The following is a 20,967-nucleotide window of genomic DNA, read 5'->3' on the forward strand; positions in this document are numbered from 1 at the left end:
GTAATGACAGTGAAATTAAGAGGCATATTTATCATGTAGTTGTGTTACCTTTGTTTCACACAACCATGCACAAGGGTGACAGAACTACTAAGTAAGATATATCAAGCCATGCAAGGCCACCTTGCATGGCCCTGAGTAGCTTGATATCTCCACAGTAAGACAATGCAGCGCAAATCGCTGCTTTACTTTATTCCGCCCCAGGGAGTCATTCCATGGATGGAGTGTGGGTGTTCCCATTAATCCACCCATGGATTTTTGTGCATTTCCAGATTTACCGTTACTGGTAGACCTGGAAATGCATCAAAATGCTACGCCTCCTCCGGTGAGGCATAATGAGGATAAATATGTGTATTTTTCCTTGTGTTTTCCTCTTTGTATATATACTGCATTCTGCAGCGCACATAATTAGAGGAAATGCCTCAGAGGGTTGTTTTTGTGCAGGAAGGGACACCATCCTGTCTGCAAGGCAGGTACACTTGCACCAGGGTTCAAGGGTGCCTGTGTTGGTGCTAGGAGCACATTGTGTGCAGGTGCAGGCAAAGAGCAGGAATACACTCTATAATGTTAAATACACCATCTGCTCACCCTTTTCCTATCATGAAGTGCAACTTAGTACATTAAGGTGGATTCCTGCACTGCATGATTTTTTGATAAATGTGTCCCAGAATTTCTAAATGGAACACAAGTAAAGCTATCACACACACCTGTCCATAAATTAGATAGATATTCACTTCTTTAATATGATTATTAGAAGTAGGATCACTTTGTGTCTTGAAGAATTACTAAATACGATTAACTTTACTCCAGTTCGGGATGGTTGTAATGTACGCTATGACTTTCAATTAGAAGACATGAGGCCAGATTTATCAAACTTTCTTGCTGTGCAGACTGAAAGAGGGAGGGCAGGAATGCACCATATCTGTCAAGATATGGATCCTTCCTTTCCTCTTCATGCGCTGGTGCACATTTAGCAGCCTTGTGCCAATGCAGACATCTTTGCACCAGGGAGCAAAAGTATCTGGGTTTGAGGCAGAATTGCTAGGTATTTCTCCTTGTGGATCATCTGTGGGGATACGTACAATTCCGATGCACTCCAAGGTAAATCTGGGAACATCTCAAAATACATGGGTGCATGTCTGGGAACACCCATGCCCCACCGATGTAATGCAATCCATGTGTTGCCTTGCCTGGTGCAAGAGTGACGCAAAACTTTGATACAACTGACCCCCAGTTTCTAATCCCAGCATCTCTGCATGACTTGAAATTGGTGAACTGTGACTAACCACCTTTTCTTCTGTAGCACTGACTGCCCAAAGTTCAGAAATATGGATGTATGTATGCACATATATGGTATTTCTATAGCATTAACCTAGCCAAAGGCATAATAGCAGTAAAAAAAAACATAAAGTCAATGAGTAATGGGAGATGAAGCAGGGCTGTGAACAGATATGGTGTTGTGATGTATTGTTTTTTTTAAAGAGGTGAGTCTTCAACTCTTTACTAAATTGGAGCAGTGTTTAGGGCGGTCCTCATGAATACAGGGATGTTGTCCCAGATCAAGGGTATATTCATGATAAAGGCCTACTGTACTTTTCTTTGTGTTCTTACACTTTGTAGTCTGCAGTCTGATGGTGTCCTGGCTGGAGGTGAGCCAAGAATTACCAGAGATGATGAGCTTGCTGGCAGTAATAGTATATCAAATGATGCGGATGGTTTTTAAGATGGCATTGGCTGGTAAGGAGAGGCAATAGAGTTTCATCAGTATATGGGTTTCTCTAGCGTCTTATTTGTGACTGAACAAGCCAATAATTTGATAAATCCAAACACACAGCATAAATGATTAATTCTAAACAGCCAGTTACTAGGTCTGGCTCTTACTTTGTTGGGGATAGATGCTTGCCTCTTTGCCCCAGACCATTGTTTGATCATGATTCGTACTAGCTAGTCACAAAAGAATACACATGACTGCAATAATATGATTTACATCCTATTTAACAGAGGATCCCAAACAGATTAAAGATGGAATCACTTCTCATCTTCACATCTAATTGTATAGACTAGAAAGTTCCATAGAACATCACTTCCTCTTCTGGCTTGCTAAAGTCTTCTGTTTCTGCTTGCATCTCCACTTTTAAATATATACACACAGTACCAGCAATGTAGCTCAGTTAACATTGGGAGGTCAATGGGAGACCAGGTCAGTGGGAGTTACAGCTGGTCTACGAAATCAAAATCCAAAAGGTGGAATTCTCATGCTGAAGATTGACAAGAGCACACTGACAGCTGCACAAGAGTGGCATGCTTAAAAGGCACCTAGATTGTGAGTTGCTTGTCATAGCATTAATGTGGTGGGGGCATTCCACCAGACTGTATCCTAATAGAAGATGGGGAACACTGAATTACGGTTAGAGTTAAAACTTGCTAATTTCACACTTCAGCGTCTCTTAAGTTCATTCTTTATCCACTTAACATTTACACGAAAAAGAGAATTTTGGCATCGCAATAGCAACAAATGTTACTCGGAGAGTGGTTGAAGAAGTCACGAAGACACAATAATGGTAGGAGATTGTGAAATTTTAAGTAATACAAAAGTAATCGGTGGAGAACTTGCAAACTACTAGTCTAAAGTTGACAGTAGAAATTAGCAGGGTGTTCTACAGAATTTATAACTAAATTGTGTTAGACAAATAATCCTTAAAAGGAATTATGCCTGCTTCAATTCATAAGACAAAATTGACCAGCTGTCAGGCCTGCAAACCCAGATATGCCCCAGTAAAAAATTGAGTTGATAATTTGCATTTGTTGGAACCAATTCTTGTTTACAGAGACCAATGCCTGTTTGCAGAGACCAATACTTGTTGGAACTAATGCTTGTTAGAGACCAATCCCTATTTGGGAACACGTGTTGCACAAGCCTCCAGCATCTCTATAACTCAGACAGGGTGTGGGTCTCTATGACTCACACTGGGTGCGGCTGGATGCATCAGGTATTTAAATCACACCCGGCCTGAGTGAATTGCTTGCTGTAAAGGTAACCGGCTGCAAAGAAGGAATCTCTGCTCCTCCTTTTTTGATCTTCCCGTTCTGTTCTGTCCCGCACTTTGGTGGCCGCTTCTGGAGGAAGAAGAGACTGAGGGAATTAACCCTTAAAAAGGCAGTAACATGCTGCATGCAACTTAAGAGCATTTATGATACGCAAATGTTCCAGGATGCGATGCACCTAAAAGGGCGCATCTTTGGGTTTTAAGGTCATTGGGATGTTTGCCGCATGTCATGCTATAACGCTCTTTGTAGTTGTTTGCATTATTCCACAGAAAGAAATTTCTATTGAACAATTATTATGAAAACAACATACTGCGAATATTTTTATGATCGCTGAGTTTAGTGTGGCATTACTATTGTTGTTAGCAAGACGATGTACTGTGAATAAGTTTATCATCACTGAGTTCAAAGTGGCATTTGCATTATTTCAAATTGCTGTGGTGATGAGGACATTCTGTGTTTGGCGCTTAAACAAAGTTGAAACTTATTTTTGCCATGCTCAAAATTACGCTGTGATGTGATTTAAACGCTATTGATTAACTCTATGTTTTCATAGTAATACAACGTGAACCATAATCCTTGATATTAACTATTAGAAATGGGGTCTTTGGTTGGCAGTCAGGTTACCCCCTGTCCAAGCATGGACCCTCACTCTAGTCAGGGTAAAATAGAATCACCCTCAACTAACCCCTGCTTACCGCTTTGGTAGCTTGATATGAGCAGTAGGCTTAACTTCAGAGAGCTAGGTGTAAAGTATTTGTACCAACACACAAAGCAACTTAATGAAAACACTAAAAAATGACACAACACAGGTTTAAAAAAATAGAAAATATTTATCTAAACAAAACAAGACCAAACGACAAAAATCCACAATACACAAGTCAAGTTATCAATTAAAATGCAAAAAGAGTCTTCATGTAGTTTTAAACACACACTAACACTGTTAGCGTGAACATGTACCTTGGGTGCATCAAAAATAGCCCTGCACGGGCGAGTGTGCGTCAAAAAGGGCTTGCGACGCATCGATTTCACTCACAAGCGAGACCTTGCATCGTTTCTCCTTTCATTGGGTCGGGCGCATCGTTTCTTCGCAGGGGAGTGATGCGTTGATCCGGTCAGCACTATCAGGTCCGGGCAGGCCTTGTGTTGTTTTTACATGCTCAGTGGTGTTTGCATCAGAAATCCAGTCACACGATGATCCAAAAACCAAGGCGGGCGGGTTGCGAATCCACCAGCCCCTGTCAGTAATGCTATGTGTCGTTTCTCCAGCTCCGTGAGTCGATTCTTCGGTCGTGTTGCAGGCGAGCGTTGATTTTCAGCTGCGAAGCTGGCAGCGCGTCGATTTTTCAGCCGCAGATCGGAGTCGTGTTGATCTTTTCCCCGCACAGCATTCTGTGCATGGATTTCTTTCTCTTAGGCTGCAAGCTTCTCCTTTCAGGGTCCCAGGAACTGGATGGGCACCACTTGGCAGAGTAGGCATCTCTCCAGAGTCTCCAGGTGTTAGCAGAGAGAAGTCTTTGCTGTCTCTGAGACTCCAAACAACAGGAGGCAAGCTCTAAATCTAGCCCTTGAAGATCTTCACAAGATGGAAGGCACACAATGTCCAGTCTTTGCCCACTTACTCTGGCAGAAGCAGCAACTGCAGGATAGCTCCACAAAGCACAGTCACAGGCAGGGCAGCTCTTCTTCCTAAGCTCTTCAGCTCTTCTCCAGGCAGAGGTTCCTCTTGGTTTCCAGAAGTGTTCTAAAGTCTGTGGTTTTCTTATACCCATTTTCTCTTTGAAGTAGGCTTACTTCAAAGAAAAGTCTCTCTTGATTGTGATATTCTGCCTTGCCCAGGCCAGGCCCCAGGCACTCACCTGGGGGTTGGAGACTGAGGGAGTCATTCTGACCCCGGCCGGCGGCAGAAGCCGCCGGCCTGGCGGGGACCGCCAGAATACCGCTGCGCGGTCAAAAGACCGCCGCGGGTATTCTGGGTTTCCCGCTGGGCTGGCGGGCGACCGCCAGAAGGACGCCCACCAGCCAAGCGGGAAACACCCTTCCATGACGATGCCGGCTCCGAATGGAGCCGGCGGAGTGGAAGGGGTGCGATGGGTGCAGTTGCACCCGTCGCGATTTTCAGTGTCTGCATGGGGCCCTGTTACGGGGGCCCCTGCAGTGCCCATGCCCCAGGGGCCCCACAACACCCCATACCGCCATTCTGTTCCCGGCGGCCAAAACCGGTATGGGGGTCGGAATCCCCATGGCGGCGCAGCAAGCTGCACCGCCATGGAGGATTCCCCAGGGCAGCAGGAAACCGGCGGTACACCGCCGGTTTTCCGTTTCTGACCGCGGCTGTACCGCCGCGGTCAGAATGCCCATGGGAGCACCGCCAGCCTGTTGGCGGTGCTCCCGCGGTCGTTGACCCTGGCGGATTTTACCGCCAGGGTCAGAATGACCCCCTGAATTGTGTGAGTGACCACTCCTCCTCTCCCTCCTAGCACAGATGGCTCATCAGGATATGCACGCTAAACCCCAGCACCCTTTGTGTCACTGTCTAGTGTGAGGTGCAACCATCACAACTGTCAAACTGACCCAGACAAGGAATCCACAAACAGGCAGAGTCACAGAAATGGTATAAGCAAGAAAATGCTCACTTTCTAAAAGTGGAATTTTCAAACACACAATCTTAAAATCAACTTTACTAAAATATGTATTTTTAAATTGTGAGCTCAGAGACCCCAAACTCCACATGTCCAAACGCTCCCAAAGGGAATCTACACTTTAATCAGATTCAAAGGTTGCCCCCATGTTAACCTATGAGAGGGACAGGCCTTGCAACAGCGAAAAAACTAATTTAGATATATTTCACTGTCAGGAGATATAAAACACATTACTATATGTACTACCTTAACCATATACTGCGCCCTACCCTCGGGGCTACCTAGGGCCTACCTTAGGGGTGTCTTACATGTAAGAAAAAGGGTAGGTTTAGGCCTGGCAAGTGGGTACACTTGCCAAGTCGAATTTACAGTTAAAACTGCACAAACAGACACTGCAGTGGCAGGTCTGAGACATGATTACAGAGCTACTTATGTGGGTGGCACAGCCGGTGCTGCAAGCCCACTAGTAGCATTTGATTTACAGGCCCTGGACACCTCTAGTGCACTGTACTAGGGACTTACTAATAAATCAAAATGCAAATCATGGATAATCCAATTACATACACATTTTGTAATGTAGCACTTGCATTTTAGTACAGGTTAGCAGTGCAAAGTGCCCAGAGTAACAAAACAGATTCCAGCATACATCACCAACCTGGGAAACAGAAGCAAAAAGTTAAGGGAGACCACGCCAAGGATGAAAAGTCTAACATTAACCTTATTTTTTTGGTGTGATTTAAACACTGAATTGTATTCCTCGCAATACTAGCACAGTACAATGATAAACCCATAAGAAACCAAGGCCCATAATTATGGGAAAATGACAGATCACAACACTGCGGCAAAATTGGCAGCACTGCACTCAGTAATTTTCACAACCCAGGGATGCACCATATTTAATTGAATACAGCACACCCCTGTGTTGTTCTCTGCGCTGGTGCTAAATTTGGCTGCCAGTGTCAACTCAGGCATCCTTGCACCATTGCGCAAAGATGGCTGAGTTGAGGGATGTGATTGTTTGTGTGCATGTTAAACAATCACTAATGCCGCTTAGGCACTTCTGTGTGTGCTGCAGTAGCGCCAAAGCGTCATTTTCAAATGATTGCTTATGTGGAGGAAGGGACAATAATTTCTGGCATTTTGTTCTATCTATGCGTGCTGCAGAATGCAGCACGCATAGCAAAAGTGAAAAACGAGGAGGAATACAAGTATTCCTTCTCGTTGCGGCTTTCTAATGCCACCCCTGAGGGTGGCGTTCGATTTCGGCACTGCCTCAGGTTTACGAAATCTCGGAAATCTAAGGCAGTGTCAAAATGCAATGGTTTCTGCTGTGGCACGCCCACAGCGACACCCATTGCACGCCCCTCTGAGGCAGAAAACTGCATCAGGGGGCCCATATTTAGAAAGTGGCCTTACACCTCCTTGTAAATATGGACCAGAGGTTAGTGCCACTGGAGCGTCACATATGGTGACGCTCCAGTGGCGCTAGGGGCTCTTAAATATGCCCCTAATTCCAAGACAGCTTGTTCTTATTATTGTTGCCTATGTAAATGACTATGAGTCGAGTGAGTCAGCATCTTGGGAACTCTCATCAAGGTGAAACATGCAAGATATCCACTGAAGATCAAGGAACATCTAGGTAGGCTTAATTGAGGTGAGGAGGGACTTATCTGGGATCACAGTGGGAGAAGTTATAGACAGTATAGGAGGTTCAAGGCTCTTATTTAAATACAGGTAATCCACATTGTTTCCTAGAGAGAGGGAGAACCATCAGAAGTGGGAAAGGGGACACCAACGGGTACATCTAGCTTGCACCTCATAGTTTAACAGTAGAGTTTACATGGGTTATGAGATATTAGTTATTTGACTGATGTGTAATTTGTCGTAGGAAAGACCGGTTCTTCAGGAAACATTGCTAGGCATCCGGATCCAACCCTGCAACTCCAGTGTCTCTCTCCTTCTCTCATCCATCCACTTTCCTTCCGGGACGCTGCAGGGCGATCATGTGTATTTAAGTGGGTGGCACTCAATGTTTAGGTGGCATTGGGAAGTAGCAGCTTGGCCAAGTTTGTGTCTCTGTGGGATAAACAGGTTAGTGCTTGACACCAGCCTAGATGGACTAAAAGATGACTTTCATAGAGAATCTTATTAGTGATTTGATGAGGGGTGCATCTTCTGAATGTGTTCACAATCTTGTACTTCAATGGTACGTTAATGAAAAAGATTCATCCATACTTTGTAAATTATTACTCAATTTCCTAGATTAATTGAGATTCTCAAATTATAATCAGAATCTAAGCGAACAAGATAAATAAAATAATACTTAGTGCAGTTGTATGAAGGGCAGATCAAGTAGGACCAGCAAGGCAATGAGATGATCTTACTCACTTTATTATTCTAAAACATCACATCATATTCTTTTAGAATTAGATGCTGAAATGTCGTCTGAAAATGTGGTCTGATTCTATGGCTATATTTATACTGGAGATGGCTAGAGAATTTTAGAGAGATTTTATCAATAGCCAAAGGTGCAGTGCTCTGGCTTAAAAGTTTATGCCCATGTTTATAGTTCACAGTTTAAGGAGGATATTTTGAATATTGCAATAAAAGAAAATCTCTACTACCCTCTGCCATTACATTTAGCAATAGAACCTTGCTCATTGAGCATCAGAGTCAACAACATCATCTCAGAAGCTAAAATATAAATGTTTGCTATATGTAAATGAGCTCTTATTAATAAATGTCATGCCATAGTAATCCATTCTGGAGTTACTCACTCAATTTGATTCATCTCGACTAGTAAATAAGATTGTTTAAATCTATAATTAGCATAATTTATAAGATACTGAATAAGGATTATGAAACATTTTGAGTACAGTATGAAATCAATAAATTAACTTTTCTAGAGTTTATAATATCCAGAGAGGTGAACCCTTTGTTATAGACATAAATGCGTTCCTTAAGATAGACTAATAATGGAATAATGGAATATTGAAGCTAGTATTTAGGCCAGACTTACTAGATTGAAGGAGAGTCTCTTTCCCAGAATTGTCTACGTATTTCAGAATATTCATGCATCAGGCAAACACTCTTACCTTAATCTGTACAAATGTATTGCATGCTTTCTCTAAAATCTATTGGAAATATGCAATTCCATTCTCAAAAGGAGCACTGGATGTTGCATGCACATTCTTCCAATGAAGGCATTTTGAAGAGCATTATTACTGAAAAACAAGGAATAAAACACACATTTAAATATTTTCCATTGCCAAATATGCATGTTGTTAGAAATGGGGTTTCTAGTTGGCTAGGGTATGCACCTCAGCCAGGCAGAACCTACCCACTCTAGTCAGGGCTTTGGAGTTACACATCCAACATGACCCCCTACCAGCCCAAAGCCAGGGGAGAACAATCAATACCTTGATGGACTTCCCTGATTAGGGTGATAGAACCGGGACCCTGGCCCGCAACTGCAGGGACATGATCCAGTTCTACGCCAATCTGAACCCAGTTGAATTCCTCTGTCTATGCTCCCAAGACAATCTAAGCTAACCCAGGGAGGCGTTCTAGTTGTCTGTGGCCAGAGCCAGGTCCCAGGTAAGCCCGGGGCTACTGGCCTCTGGAACCTCTCAGAGTGGGGGGCGGGAGCCCCAGGTGCATAGCATCCTGTTTCCACTCTCCTTCCCACCAGTTCAGGAGTTACCCCCTGCCACTGGTCTTCTAGCCTAAGGACTGGTCCCATAGCCTGAATGGGGCCCAGGGGAGAATCTCTCCTCCTGCCCCTCCTTCTAGGGTTCCGCCTCCTCAGAGAAGGAGTTGTACCCCCAGAATCCAGAACTGCCAGGGCGCTTGTTACAGTCGTCCTGGTCAGCTCATCCACCAGTTCAGAGGATCCCCCCTGTAACTGGTTTCCCAACCCAGGGTCCTTCCCCTCTGGCTGAGCTGGGGTCAGGAAAGAGCCTTTCCTTCTCCTGCCCCTCCTTCTAGAGTTCCGCACCCTCCCATCAGGAGTGATACCCCCAGAAGTAATGGTAGAGAGACTGGGGACAGCCTTCTCCCCCTCCAGGTCAAGTGAGCTACCCTGGACCTGGTTTTCCAACCTAGGGATGGCACCCTTTGGCTGGTTCTCCAACCTAGGGAAGGTACCCTTTTGCTGGACATGAGTTAGGGGAGTGTCCTCCCTCAAACTCTCCCTTACAGGAACTGAATCCCTAGGGCATGCATCTTCCAACCTAGGGAGGGTACCCTTTTGCTGGACAGGAGTCAGGGAAGTGTCTTCCCGTGAATCCCCTCTTGAAGGAACTGAATCCCTAGAGAATGCATCAGTAGAGAGGCTGGTTACAGCAGTCTCTATTTTCAGATCTAGGGGGTTGCCCATGATCTGGTTTTCCAACCTAGGGACGATACCCTTTTGCTGGACAGGAGTCAGGGGACCCTCAAAAGGAAGCACCGGCTCCCCCCTCTGCGGGGTGGTACTGCTGATCTCCACAGTTGGAGCAACCCTGTTCCTAGGTGTCCCCCCTTCTCCTTCAGACTTTAGAACATCCTTTTTACAGGATTGGTCTTTGGTAACGACTACCCTCCCGCCTTGGGGTCCCTTCCCGGTGCCTTCCATGACATGCGTAAGAGGACAGGTCCCTCTGGATCCTGCACCTTCCCCGCTCAGAATTTGGCCTGAATTACCCAGAACCTCCCCCACCCCTTCCAGGGGTGAACCTAAGACAGCCCTTGGTGTCGGACCAGCTCCCCTGGCACTAAGCCAGAGGTCAGCCTCCTTTGCAAGCTCCCTGGGGTCAGAGAACTTAAAGTAAGACAAGTGTTGGCGTAGCTCTAAAAAACAGCAACGGAACATGTGTTCTCTTAGAATGAGACTAAACAGCCCTTCATAAGTGGTTGCTCTGCTACCCTCCACCCTTCCTGTTAGTGCTTTGCTACAAGTCCCCATTAAATCCTCCCAAGACTGGTGAGACCGCTTCCTGCTGCCTCTGAACCTCAACCTGTAGTCTTCAGGGGTGAGACCATACTCTTCTATCAGGGCCTTTCTGATGTTGGGATACCCCTGCCTGTCACTCCCTTCTGGGGCCAGTAGGACATTCCTTTCCACCTCAGGAATATAGCTCTCTAGGACAGTTACCCAATCTTTCTCAGGAATCCTGCACGCAAATAGAGCTTCTTCATACCCCTTAAGCCACTGACGTATGCCATCTCCCTCCTTGAACCCAGGTATAAAATCTGTGGGTAGGTAAGGATTGTGCCTAACACTAAAAATGCTGCCACCACTGGACTCCACCTGCATTACTAGTGAGTCCAGATTTGTAAGACTGCTCTCTAGAGCAAGCCTTTCTCTGGGAAAGGCCCTTTCAGCCTCTGCCATCCTCTCCTGGGCTAAGGTTTTTTCAACCTCAGCCTGTCTCTCTTTTACAGCCAGCCTAGCTACCTGCAGCTTCAGGTCCCTCTCTTCCCGCCTATCTCTGAGCACCTCAGGTGACAGGGAATGGGAGGTGGCGCTGCTGCTATGCAAGGACCCAGTAAGGGACTCCCTATCTATGGGGTCCTTTCTCTCTACTGGCGCCCCTGGCCAGTCATCTTCTCCATCAGTGTCTAACTCCTCAGGGTCACTATCACCCTGGGATGTGGACTGGGGACCCTCTTCTTCAGAGTCCTCACTACTCTCGTGGGTCTCTCTAAGTGCTCCCTCAGAACCATCTCCCCTTTGGGCCTCTTTCTGTGCTATAAAGTCAGCCTCATTAAAACTGAACAGGGCTCTCCTGAGGATCCCTATGTGGGCGTCACCCTCTCTAAAAGGTATACCTCTCTCCCTGCTGAATCCCTCTAACTCTTCCATCGTGTAAAACAATATATAATTCATGTCAAAGGTAGGCTTCATTTTGTAAAGAGCACAACACTAGCGTAAACAACAAGAGTCCTAAGTGCGAGTATACAACACAGGAGTAAAAAACAAAAATGACTAGCTTGAGAGAACAGGAGAATAATTTAACAAAAGAGAATTAAAACATGTAATGGTCTAAGTGCAATTTGCGGTGCAAAAAATGATTCACAAGGTAATGTGCAAGCGCAAGTCTTATCCTCACCGCTGACAACCAATGTTAGAAATGGGGTTTCAGGTTGGCAGGGTATGTACCTCAGCCAGGCAGAACCTACCCACTCTAGTCAGGGCTTTGGAGTTACAAATCCAACATGACCCCCTACCAGCCCAAAGCCAGGGGAGAACAATCAATACCTTGATGGACTTCCCGGATTAGGGTGATAGAACCGGGACCCTGGCCCGCAACTGCAGGGACATGATCCAGTTCTACGCCAATCTGAACCCAGTTGAATTCCTCTGGGAGTTACACGTCCAAGATAACCCCTGCTCACCCACTTGGTAGTTTGGCACGAGCAGTCAGGCTTAACCTGGAGGCAATGTGTAAAGCGTTTGCACAACACACAACACACGTGACGCAAAATATTCACCACAAAGTAAACACAACACTGAGCTATGTAAAAATAATCTGTATTGCACAAAACATAGTTAGACCCACATTACATGTAAGTAATACCCTGCTACCTTAGCAGTTGTCAGAAGGTTACACAAGTTATTGATACTCTGCAAGGATATGCAGTTGTCACATTAGAACACGTAAGTACTCAGGATTCTGCAACATAAGCAGTAGTCAGGAAATCACAATAAGAGGTATGTGCACTTGTCATGAATAATTCCTAAATAAAAAATATGTTTCTCTCAGAGTATCACCATAGAACATCCCACCCTCCCAGTGACCCCCAGAGTACCTTAATTCCCAGTGTAAGGCACTCCAGTGCCTGGACGGTCGTAGTGGGGGCCCCCGGCGCTCCTATGCGCTCAACGGGGGCCACACGCCTGTCTGAGGTTCACAAATGGGCCCCTCTTAGCCAAGGAGGGTGGCCTCAGAAATGCCCACCGGGTCGATCGTTGGCGGCGCGGGGAGCCTCTGATGAGACTTCCACCCCGATCTTCCGGTTCGAGGTTGGCCCTTCTGGGGTCCGCGTCCTCTGGGGGAGCTTGCCCCTGGGCCTCGTCCAGCCCTTCCTCGGGAGGGGGGGGGGGGACAGGGCCTCACACGATACTGTGGGCCTGGTGGGGGTGGCAGGAGCCTCGGAAGAGGCTTCCGTCCCCTCGCCTGACAGAGACGCAGTGTAATGAGCCTTTCCGGCTCGCGGCCGTGGGCAGGCACCCGAAGCAGGTGCCTGCTGATGCCCCGGGGGCGCTCCGGAGAGCGAGCTTGCCCCCGGGGGTACGACAGGAGCGCGCTTGCTCCTATTCCTCCAATTTACAAGTGCCCTGCGGGCACTGAAGACAGCACAGCTCCGGCGCGCTGGATCTTGGATCAGGAGCCGGGTTGCGGCGGTGACTCCCGGCAGGGGAGAGGCACCGTGCAGAACGTGAGGGGCACTCCGATAAGCCCGGGCTGCGGCAGTGATTTTTAAGGTTCCCAATAAATCGCCTTTCCTATCGCTCAGGTCAAATCTGCAGCCTGGGCTGCGGCGGTGATTTTCCCTTAGAAACAAAAGAGCGCCTTTTAAAAAGCGCTGGGGGCAAAGTGGTAGAAGGGTTGACAGGGGTGAGGGGCCACAACACCCTGCCATTGGGAGCAACCAACACAAGAAGAGGCACAGGGCTGGTGGGCCCAGCTACAGGCCAGCACAAGGGGTGCAGATGGTGGCAGTTCCTCCTAGTGACCAGGCAGGTCACAGGTCAGCACAACAGCAGCAGTCCAAAATGGTTTCCTGGTGAGTCCATTCATCAGCGTTCTGTGTCCAGTTTCAAGTTCCAAGAATATTCAAATTGTGGGGAAAATTCCACTGTACTTATAGTCAGTTCTTACAGTGTTTTTCAATGGTAGGGAGAGGAGGTTCCAGCCAGTTACAACTGGTTCTGGGAGTGCCCCCTCTCTCCTTTCAGTACAGGCTCCAAACATCAGTGGGGTGTTAACGACCCTATTGTGTGAGGCCAGGGCACAGTCTTTACAAATGCAGGTGTGCCCCGCCTCTCCCTTCTCTCAGCCCAGGAAGGCTTTACAATATGTAGATGCACCTCTGTGTCACCTCCACCCTCCCTGTGTTCAGGCTGTCTGAGAAGTATGCACAAAGCCCCAACTGTCAGTCTGCTCAGACGTTGATTGGAGACAAGCTGAAAAACACCAAAGTCATAAGCACAGATAAATGCGCACTTTCTAGAAGTGGCATTTCTGTGATAGTAATAAAAAATACACCTACACTAGTAAACAGCATTTCTTACCACTGTCACAACCATACCAAACATGCCTACGCTACCCCTCATAAATCAGACAATACCCCTTACACCTAAAGCAGGGCATTTCCAATGCCATCCTATGAGAGGGCAGCACTCACAGCAGTAAGACACCAAGTTAGGCTGTTTGTCACTACCAGGACAGGCAACGCAACATGGCACATGTCCTGCCTTCTACATACATGGCACCCTGCCCAAAGGGCTAGCTAGGGCGTACCTTAGGGGTGACTTACATGTAGTAAAAGGGGAGTTCTGGGCCTGGCAAGTAAATTTAGATGCTAGGTCCCTGTGGCAGGAAGCTGCGCACACAGGCTCTGCACTAGCAGGCCTTAGATAGGTTTGATAGGCTACTTCAGTGGGTGGCACAAGCCGCGCTGCAGGCCCACTAGTAGCATTTAATTTACAGGCCCTGGGTATAGGGATACCACTTTACAAGGGACTTATAGGTAAATTAAATATGCCAATCAGGTATATTCCAATCATACCAAATTTAGCACTGGTTAGCAGTGAAAAGTGCTCAGAGTCAAAATGTCAGTCAACAAAGGTCAGAAAAATAGGGAGACAAAAGAAAAAAGTCTGGGCGATGACCCTGTAAAAGAGCCAGGTCCAACACATGTCAAAATAAAAAGCTTGGTATGATCCATTTTAAATTACCTATGGTGTATTTATGATGTATTTGATATTGCATCTTTCATATTAAGCAGACCTCTCAGGATATTGCGGCACAGAGTAGGACATTTTGTGGCACAAACATGGAAATTTTATGGCACACTATTGCTTTTTTTGGAGGTATGTTTGCAGCACTTTATTTTAGTGACATTCAATTGTTGGGACCCAATAAAAATTGGAACCTGCAAGAGAAAAACATGTTGTGTGCCTTCCTAATCACAACCCTATCCTGTTTATCATCCATGCTCTAATCTCATCCTCCAAGATTTAAGGTCAAAGCCTTAACCTTTGACGTTAGAAGGAGATACTAGTCCAGGCGCTGAATTGCACAGCATGAAACTACGAAAATCTGCGATCAATCGCAACTTCCTGCTTGACCAAAAATGTGTTCTTTAGGAAAATACTCTTTTTAACTGAGCGTCCATTTTGTTCATTTCCACATATGAGAGCACCTTCAAATACGTGAATTCATAATTGCCCCATACAAATACCTCCATAATGTTTGCTATAATCAGAGACTCTGGAATTATGTGATTGTGCAGCTGCAGCGATTTTCACGTAATTATAGATTTGCCACGTTTGCCACCCAAACCATCATCTGCTGCATAAATTGCAGATTTTAACAAAAAAAATGTTTCTAGCTCATTCGGTTAGAAAGTTACTAAAATGCAGCACCTCATGTCGCAGCACAATGGAAGGCCCTTTACAATGTTGAACTGATCACATTTCTGTTGCTTATTGTGGGGGTACCACTGAGGTCCAACCAATGCACATACAGCGTTCCAGAGTCAAGCCACCTGCCTATAGGGAATGCATGACAACTGACTTGCAGCTTAGTTAACTAATAGCATTTTACTGGTATTTTCTAAGAGTTTCCAGAAGAGGAGCACACACTTTTCACCTGTGCTGAGGTCTGCTACATTAGTTATGTTTTATTACTAGTTTTTGAGCAAACAGAAGTGTGGCCTTCTGGCCTGGCATCCTCACTTTCCCCACACTCGCTGAAGCAACTCCAGTAACAAGGAGGAGGCGGAGGAAGATCAGAGGAAGTCACCTTACGTTATTTAGAGCACATCCGGGGAAGGTGGGCAAGCAGCGAAAAGACACACCGTCCTGTTGCCTAGGAATGCCATGTTGTGCTGTGTTCAGAGGCAGGAGGCAACAAAACAATAAATAAGTGAAGGAAGCAAAACCTTTGTTATTTTCGCGGCATTACATTGTGGGCTTCACGCACCTTGGGCAATTTTGAGGTAAAATCGTGAAAAGCTGGGGGGTAAAATAAAGCTTGCTGTAAGACATTCTGTGGGTCATTCTGACCTCCGCGGGCGGCAGAAGCCGCCCGCCTGGCGGGAACCGCCAGAAGACCGTACCGTGGTTGAAAGACCGTACCGCGGTCGAAAGACCGCGGCGGTCATTCTGAGTTTCCCGCTGGGCTGGCGGGCGACCGCCAGAAGGCCGCCCGCCAGCCCAGCAGGAAACCCCCTTCCATGAGGATGCCGGCTCCGAATGGAGCCGGCGGAGTGGAAGGGGTGCGACGGGTGCAGTTGCACCCGTCGCGATTTTCAGTGTCTACTTGGCAGACACTGAAAATCTTGGTGGGGCCCTGTTAGGGGGCCCCTCGACACCCGTTACCGCCAGCCAGGTTCTGACGGTCAAAACCACCAGAGCCAGGCTGGCGGTAAGGGGGTCGGAATCCCCATGGCGGCGCTGCCTGCAGCGCCGCCATGGAGGATTCCCTTGGGCGGCGGGAAACCGGCGGGACACCGCTGGTTTCCCGTTTCTGACCGCGGCTGTACCGCCGCGGTCAGAATGCCCATGGGAGCACCGCCAGCCTGTTGGCGGTGCTCCCGCGGTCATTGGCCCTGGCGGTCCATGACCGCCAGGGTCAGAATGACCCCCTTTGTATTTATTGTAATATGAGGCTTGATCTAGGCTACGGAGTACTGTTTTTACTCTGTTAGGGCTATGGAGAAAATAACTCCATTGCCTTGAAGGAGTCCTTGAGGGAGTTTACAGGTTTTCACCAGTTCAGCAGACTTCTTCAGTCATTGACAAGAACCTTTGTCACTGTGGTTCCTGTCAATGAGTTAAGCGTTTGATGGACAGTACCAGCAAAATGATGGTACCATCAGTCAAACCTTTAGCGTATTTCGGGTTCTTTAAAAAACGAAATTCCAAAGCTGGATTTTGTTTCTGGTTAAGTAAAACAACTAATGATTCCCCACTCCCAGGAAGAAAACTCCCATTTCACTTTTTTACTACCCCTTACCGCCATGTTTTTCACTGTGGTAAATGAGAGCAAAAACCGGCAATTCCACCGCCCACTTTAAATCAGGCAGGCTTACAGGGCAGTTGAATGGTGGTCTCAGTAGCTGACAAACTTAAGATCCACCCACAAATCAGGGGAGTAGACCTTCAGTTTGGCAGCGTGCCCTCTACATCAAATTCGAAACCAGCCTCGTAGTCACTATTGAAGAATAAAGATCCAAGAAAACTAAGGGCCCTTTAACGAGTCTGGCAGTCATAGGGCTGCCAGTCTTGCAGTGGCTGTCAGACATTTGGATATTTGATCCCAACAGGATGACGGCGGTTGAAATCAGTCACGGCGGCACTGAAGTCAGTGCCACTGTGCTGATTACAACCATGTTCTCCGCACAAGGGGGCACCAGCGCAGCCCATAACCATGGCATGGGTCGTACAGGGCCTCCCGTCCCCAGCACCATGGGAATGCGCCCTGTCTGCTGTGCAGGCAGTGCACATTCCGAGGGTGCTAGGGAGGCCCCCTGTGCGACGCCATTGGATGTGGCTCAATGTGGACCTGAGTCCAATGCCCTCACACGTTTTCCACTGGGCTGATTGGGCTGACTGGCAGAAACCTTGGTTTCTGCCAGTCAGCCCAGTGGAAAACTCGTAATGGGGTCGGTGGGGTGACCACCTGTACCATGGCGGTCTCCTCATCAGGAGTTTGGCGGTCGGGTTTTTCGGACCGCCAAACTCATAATCAACTCCTAAATCTTATCCTTCTCAGAATTGACGAATAGTCATAGTATTTCCATATTTGACTTCAGGAACTACCTAACATTCCAAGAAAAGAAAAGGAGTTAAGGCTCTAAATGAAATATATATCTAAAAAATGTATAAACTATTGATCATCCCATGTAAAAACATAAAAGTGAGCAGGAAGTTGAATCGAAAAATGAAATTTCAGATGAAGGGGCAGATTTATAAACATTTTGCAGTGGGTTTGATCACTAAAAGTGAAGCAAACAGGCACACAATCTTGGATTTCCTTTCAGAGCAAAGCATGTTATGCACTAGAAAGTAATGTAAAGTAGCACTTTCAACAGCTTGGCATTATTCTGCGTCATGGGGTCATTTCATGGGTGACATGGGCATTCCCTTGCAACCACCCATCGTTTTGGTGCAAAAGCCTATCTACTAACAATACTAAACAGGATTTTGCAGCAAAAAATAACACCACTTTGAAAAAGGCGTTAAAAAGGGAAATGTGTTTATTTCTCTTAACTTTTTCGGACTTCAAATATGAGCTGCATTGTACATCACACATCCGAAGTTTGAAAAGTTTTCAAGTTTGTCTAGGCATAGTATTTTGTACTGTAAGAATACTCTTCCAATAGATAACCTAAGTTAGATATCATGCATATTCCCTTGCACTATGGTGCAAAGGTGTGTGCTTGGCGCTTGGTAGCATATTTGTGCCCCAGCACTCGGGAGAGAGCAGTGCTGTTCTACTCTTTACCTGTCACACAACAGGTGAAGATGACAGATATAGGCCTTTAACAGCCCAGCTAATTGCAATATATGAGGTAACACCTGTTAGAGCATACATGGCAAGTGTGAGTTTTGAGCTAAATATCCACAGAGCAAACCGCTGATATTTATTGAGGGAAAATGAACAGTGTTTTTTAAAAGATGTGGATTTTTGTGTGGTAAGCATAAACATTTGTATGTTATTCCCAAACAAAAAAATACACAACTGGTGGTATTTATTGCACCTGATATACTCTGCCACTGCAGATTTGGATTACAGCAAATTCAGCGCAAACCTAACTCCATATTTATATTTTTACATTAGACACGTCAATATATTGGAGTTTGCAACATTTTTTGGATGTGTGAACCTACCTTGCGCCAATGAGATGCAAGGTAGTTGCTCCCAACCAAATAAGGATGCTATCCCCATAGCACTGTATTTATCCAGTCATGCTAAAATGACATACAGGTGAGAGGTGGACCCAAATAATGGCGTTAAGCTTGCTTAGCACGATTATTTAAAGCCTGGGTCAGACCAGGCATTAGGAGACCTGTGGACCCATTTCCATGGTCAAACACCATGAAATGGGTCCACAGGTGGCCACCCCAGGTCCCAGGAACACCCCCACCCACACCAGAGGGAAACAAGAGGATGGGGGACCCCATCCCAGGTAGGTAGGGTAAGTGTACGTAAGTATTTTGTGTTTGTTTTTTAAAGTGCCATTGGGGGCCCTAATAAGGGGCCCTGTGTGGCACTGGGGGCAATGGCCATGCCCAGGGGACACTGGTCCCCTGTGCTGGCCATTGGGGTGGTGGGCATGACTCCTGTCTTTTCAAAGACAGGAGTCATGTTTTAGGATGGTTGTGCTCCTGGAAATGACACAAGGCTGGTTAGCAGCATTTTTTTGTCGCTAACCAGCCTAACATCATTTTCTGCCGGACAGCCTCCTATTTCCATATCGCCACCCCCACCTGGTTAGTGTCATTTTTGTTGACAGTAGTCCAAGCTTAGCTCCAGCTTGCACAATTCCATAAATATGGTGCCTGGCTGGTGCTCAGGAAAGGCCCAAACGGGTGCTAAACTTTTTGGAGCAAAACTGAGTTAGTGCAGTTTTGCACCAAAAAGTTTAAATATGCCCCTTATTCTTTTGAAAATTCCTATCTTGACTTGTGTATGTTGGATTTTTGTCATTTTGGTCTTGTTTGATTTAGACAAATATTACCTATTTTTCTAAAAATGTGGGTGTCCATTTTGCAGTGTTTCACTGTATTACTGTGTTTGTTGGTACAAATACTTTACACATTTCTATTGAGTTAAGCCTTTCTGTTTGTGCCAAGCTACCAAGGGGTTTGGGGGGGGTTAACCAGGTGTGTTTCTCTTTTGCCATGACTAGAGTGAGGGTCCTTGCTTGAACAGGGGGCAAACTGACTTCCAACCAAAGACCCCATTTCTAACAGTTTCACAAATAAAACACATGTTGAATGTGGGGTATGCTTTGTGGTTGCATCTGTTCAACTTTTTATAGTGGGTCCATATACTGATGGAAACCCTGATAGCTCTAGTCACCTTGCTGCGCTGCACTATGTGACAGGGAAAGGACAGGAATGCACTGTATTTAAGGCAATACAATGCATTCTTGCCTTTTCCTCTGTTCTGGTACTCTTTGGGCAGCAATACTGAAAGGCACATTCCGCTATCTATGTATGCTGCAAAATGCAGCACACATTGAAAGATGAAGTAACAAGGGGAAATAAAGATATTTCTCCTTCTTACGCCTCTCTTGGGAAGGTGTATCTTTTTGGCACATTCCCAGGTTTACCAGTTCTGATAAATCCAGAAATGCATCAAAACTGTGGGAGTTGCGTGGAAACACCCATGTAATGCCCATGGAGTGCCTTCCCAGGGCAGAGTTATTCAATGCAGCTATTTGCACTGTGTTGCCTTACTCTAGATTTGTGGAGCCTCTCAGGGCTATGCAAGGTGGCCTTGTGTGGCTTCACAACTTTAACTTAAGATTTGTGTCGCTCTTGCACCATGTTACATGGTGCAAGAGTGACACAAACCAACTCATAAATAGGCCCCTCTGTTCTTGGCATCTCAGCTCTTGTTTCTATAGAAATGTGTCTTGTATGGTATATGAGGTTTGAGTGTATGTGTGACTTGCAATAGTAGTTTGCAGAAAGTGATTTTTATATACCACTGTGGTTTCCAGTGACATTGGCAGCATAGCATCATAGCAGCCATAGAACATTGTTAACTGCTTGTTTTTCATGTGTTCTTGTCAGGCGGGACCAGGGTTAGCAGGCTGGTGATAATGTTCCCGATCAGATAATGTTCCTGTTTTCAGACTGCCATATGGGTGGTAACACAGTGTTGCCTTGCTTATAAATCTTCCTTTTCTGAGATCTCATATTCACATGTGTGTATGTGCTAATTGCCTGATGCCTGAAAACCCTGGTTTAGCATAACCTCATCGAAAGATCTTGGGTTCCCTATCCCTGCTCCATATACTGGGATATGGGCTAAAAGTGGTTAAGGAGGAGTTGTCT

This window comes from Pleurodeles waltl, chromosome 3_1, assembly GCF_031143425.1.
Source record: "Pleurodeles waltl isolate 20211129_DDA chromosome 3_1, aPleWal1.hap1.20221129, whole genome shotgun sequence".
Classification (NCBI taxonomy): Eukaryota; Metazoa; Chordata; class Amphibia; order Caudata; family Salamandridae; genus Pleurodeles; species Pleurodeles waltl.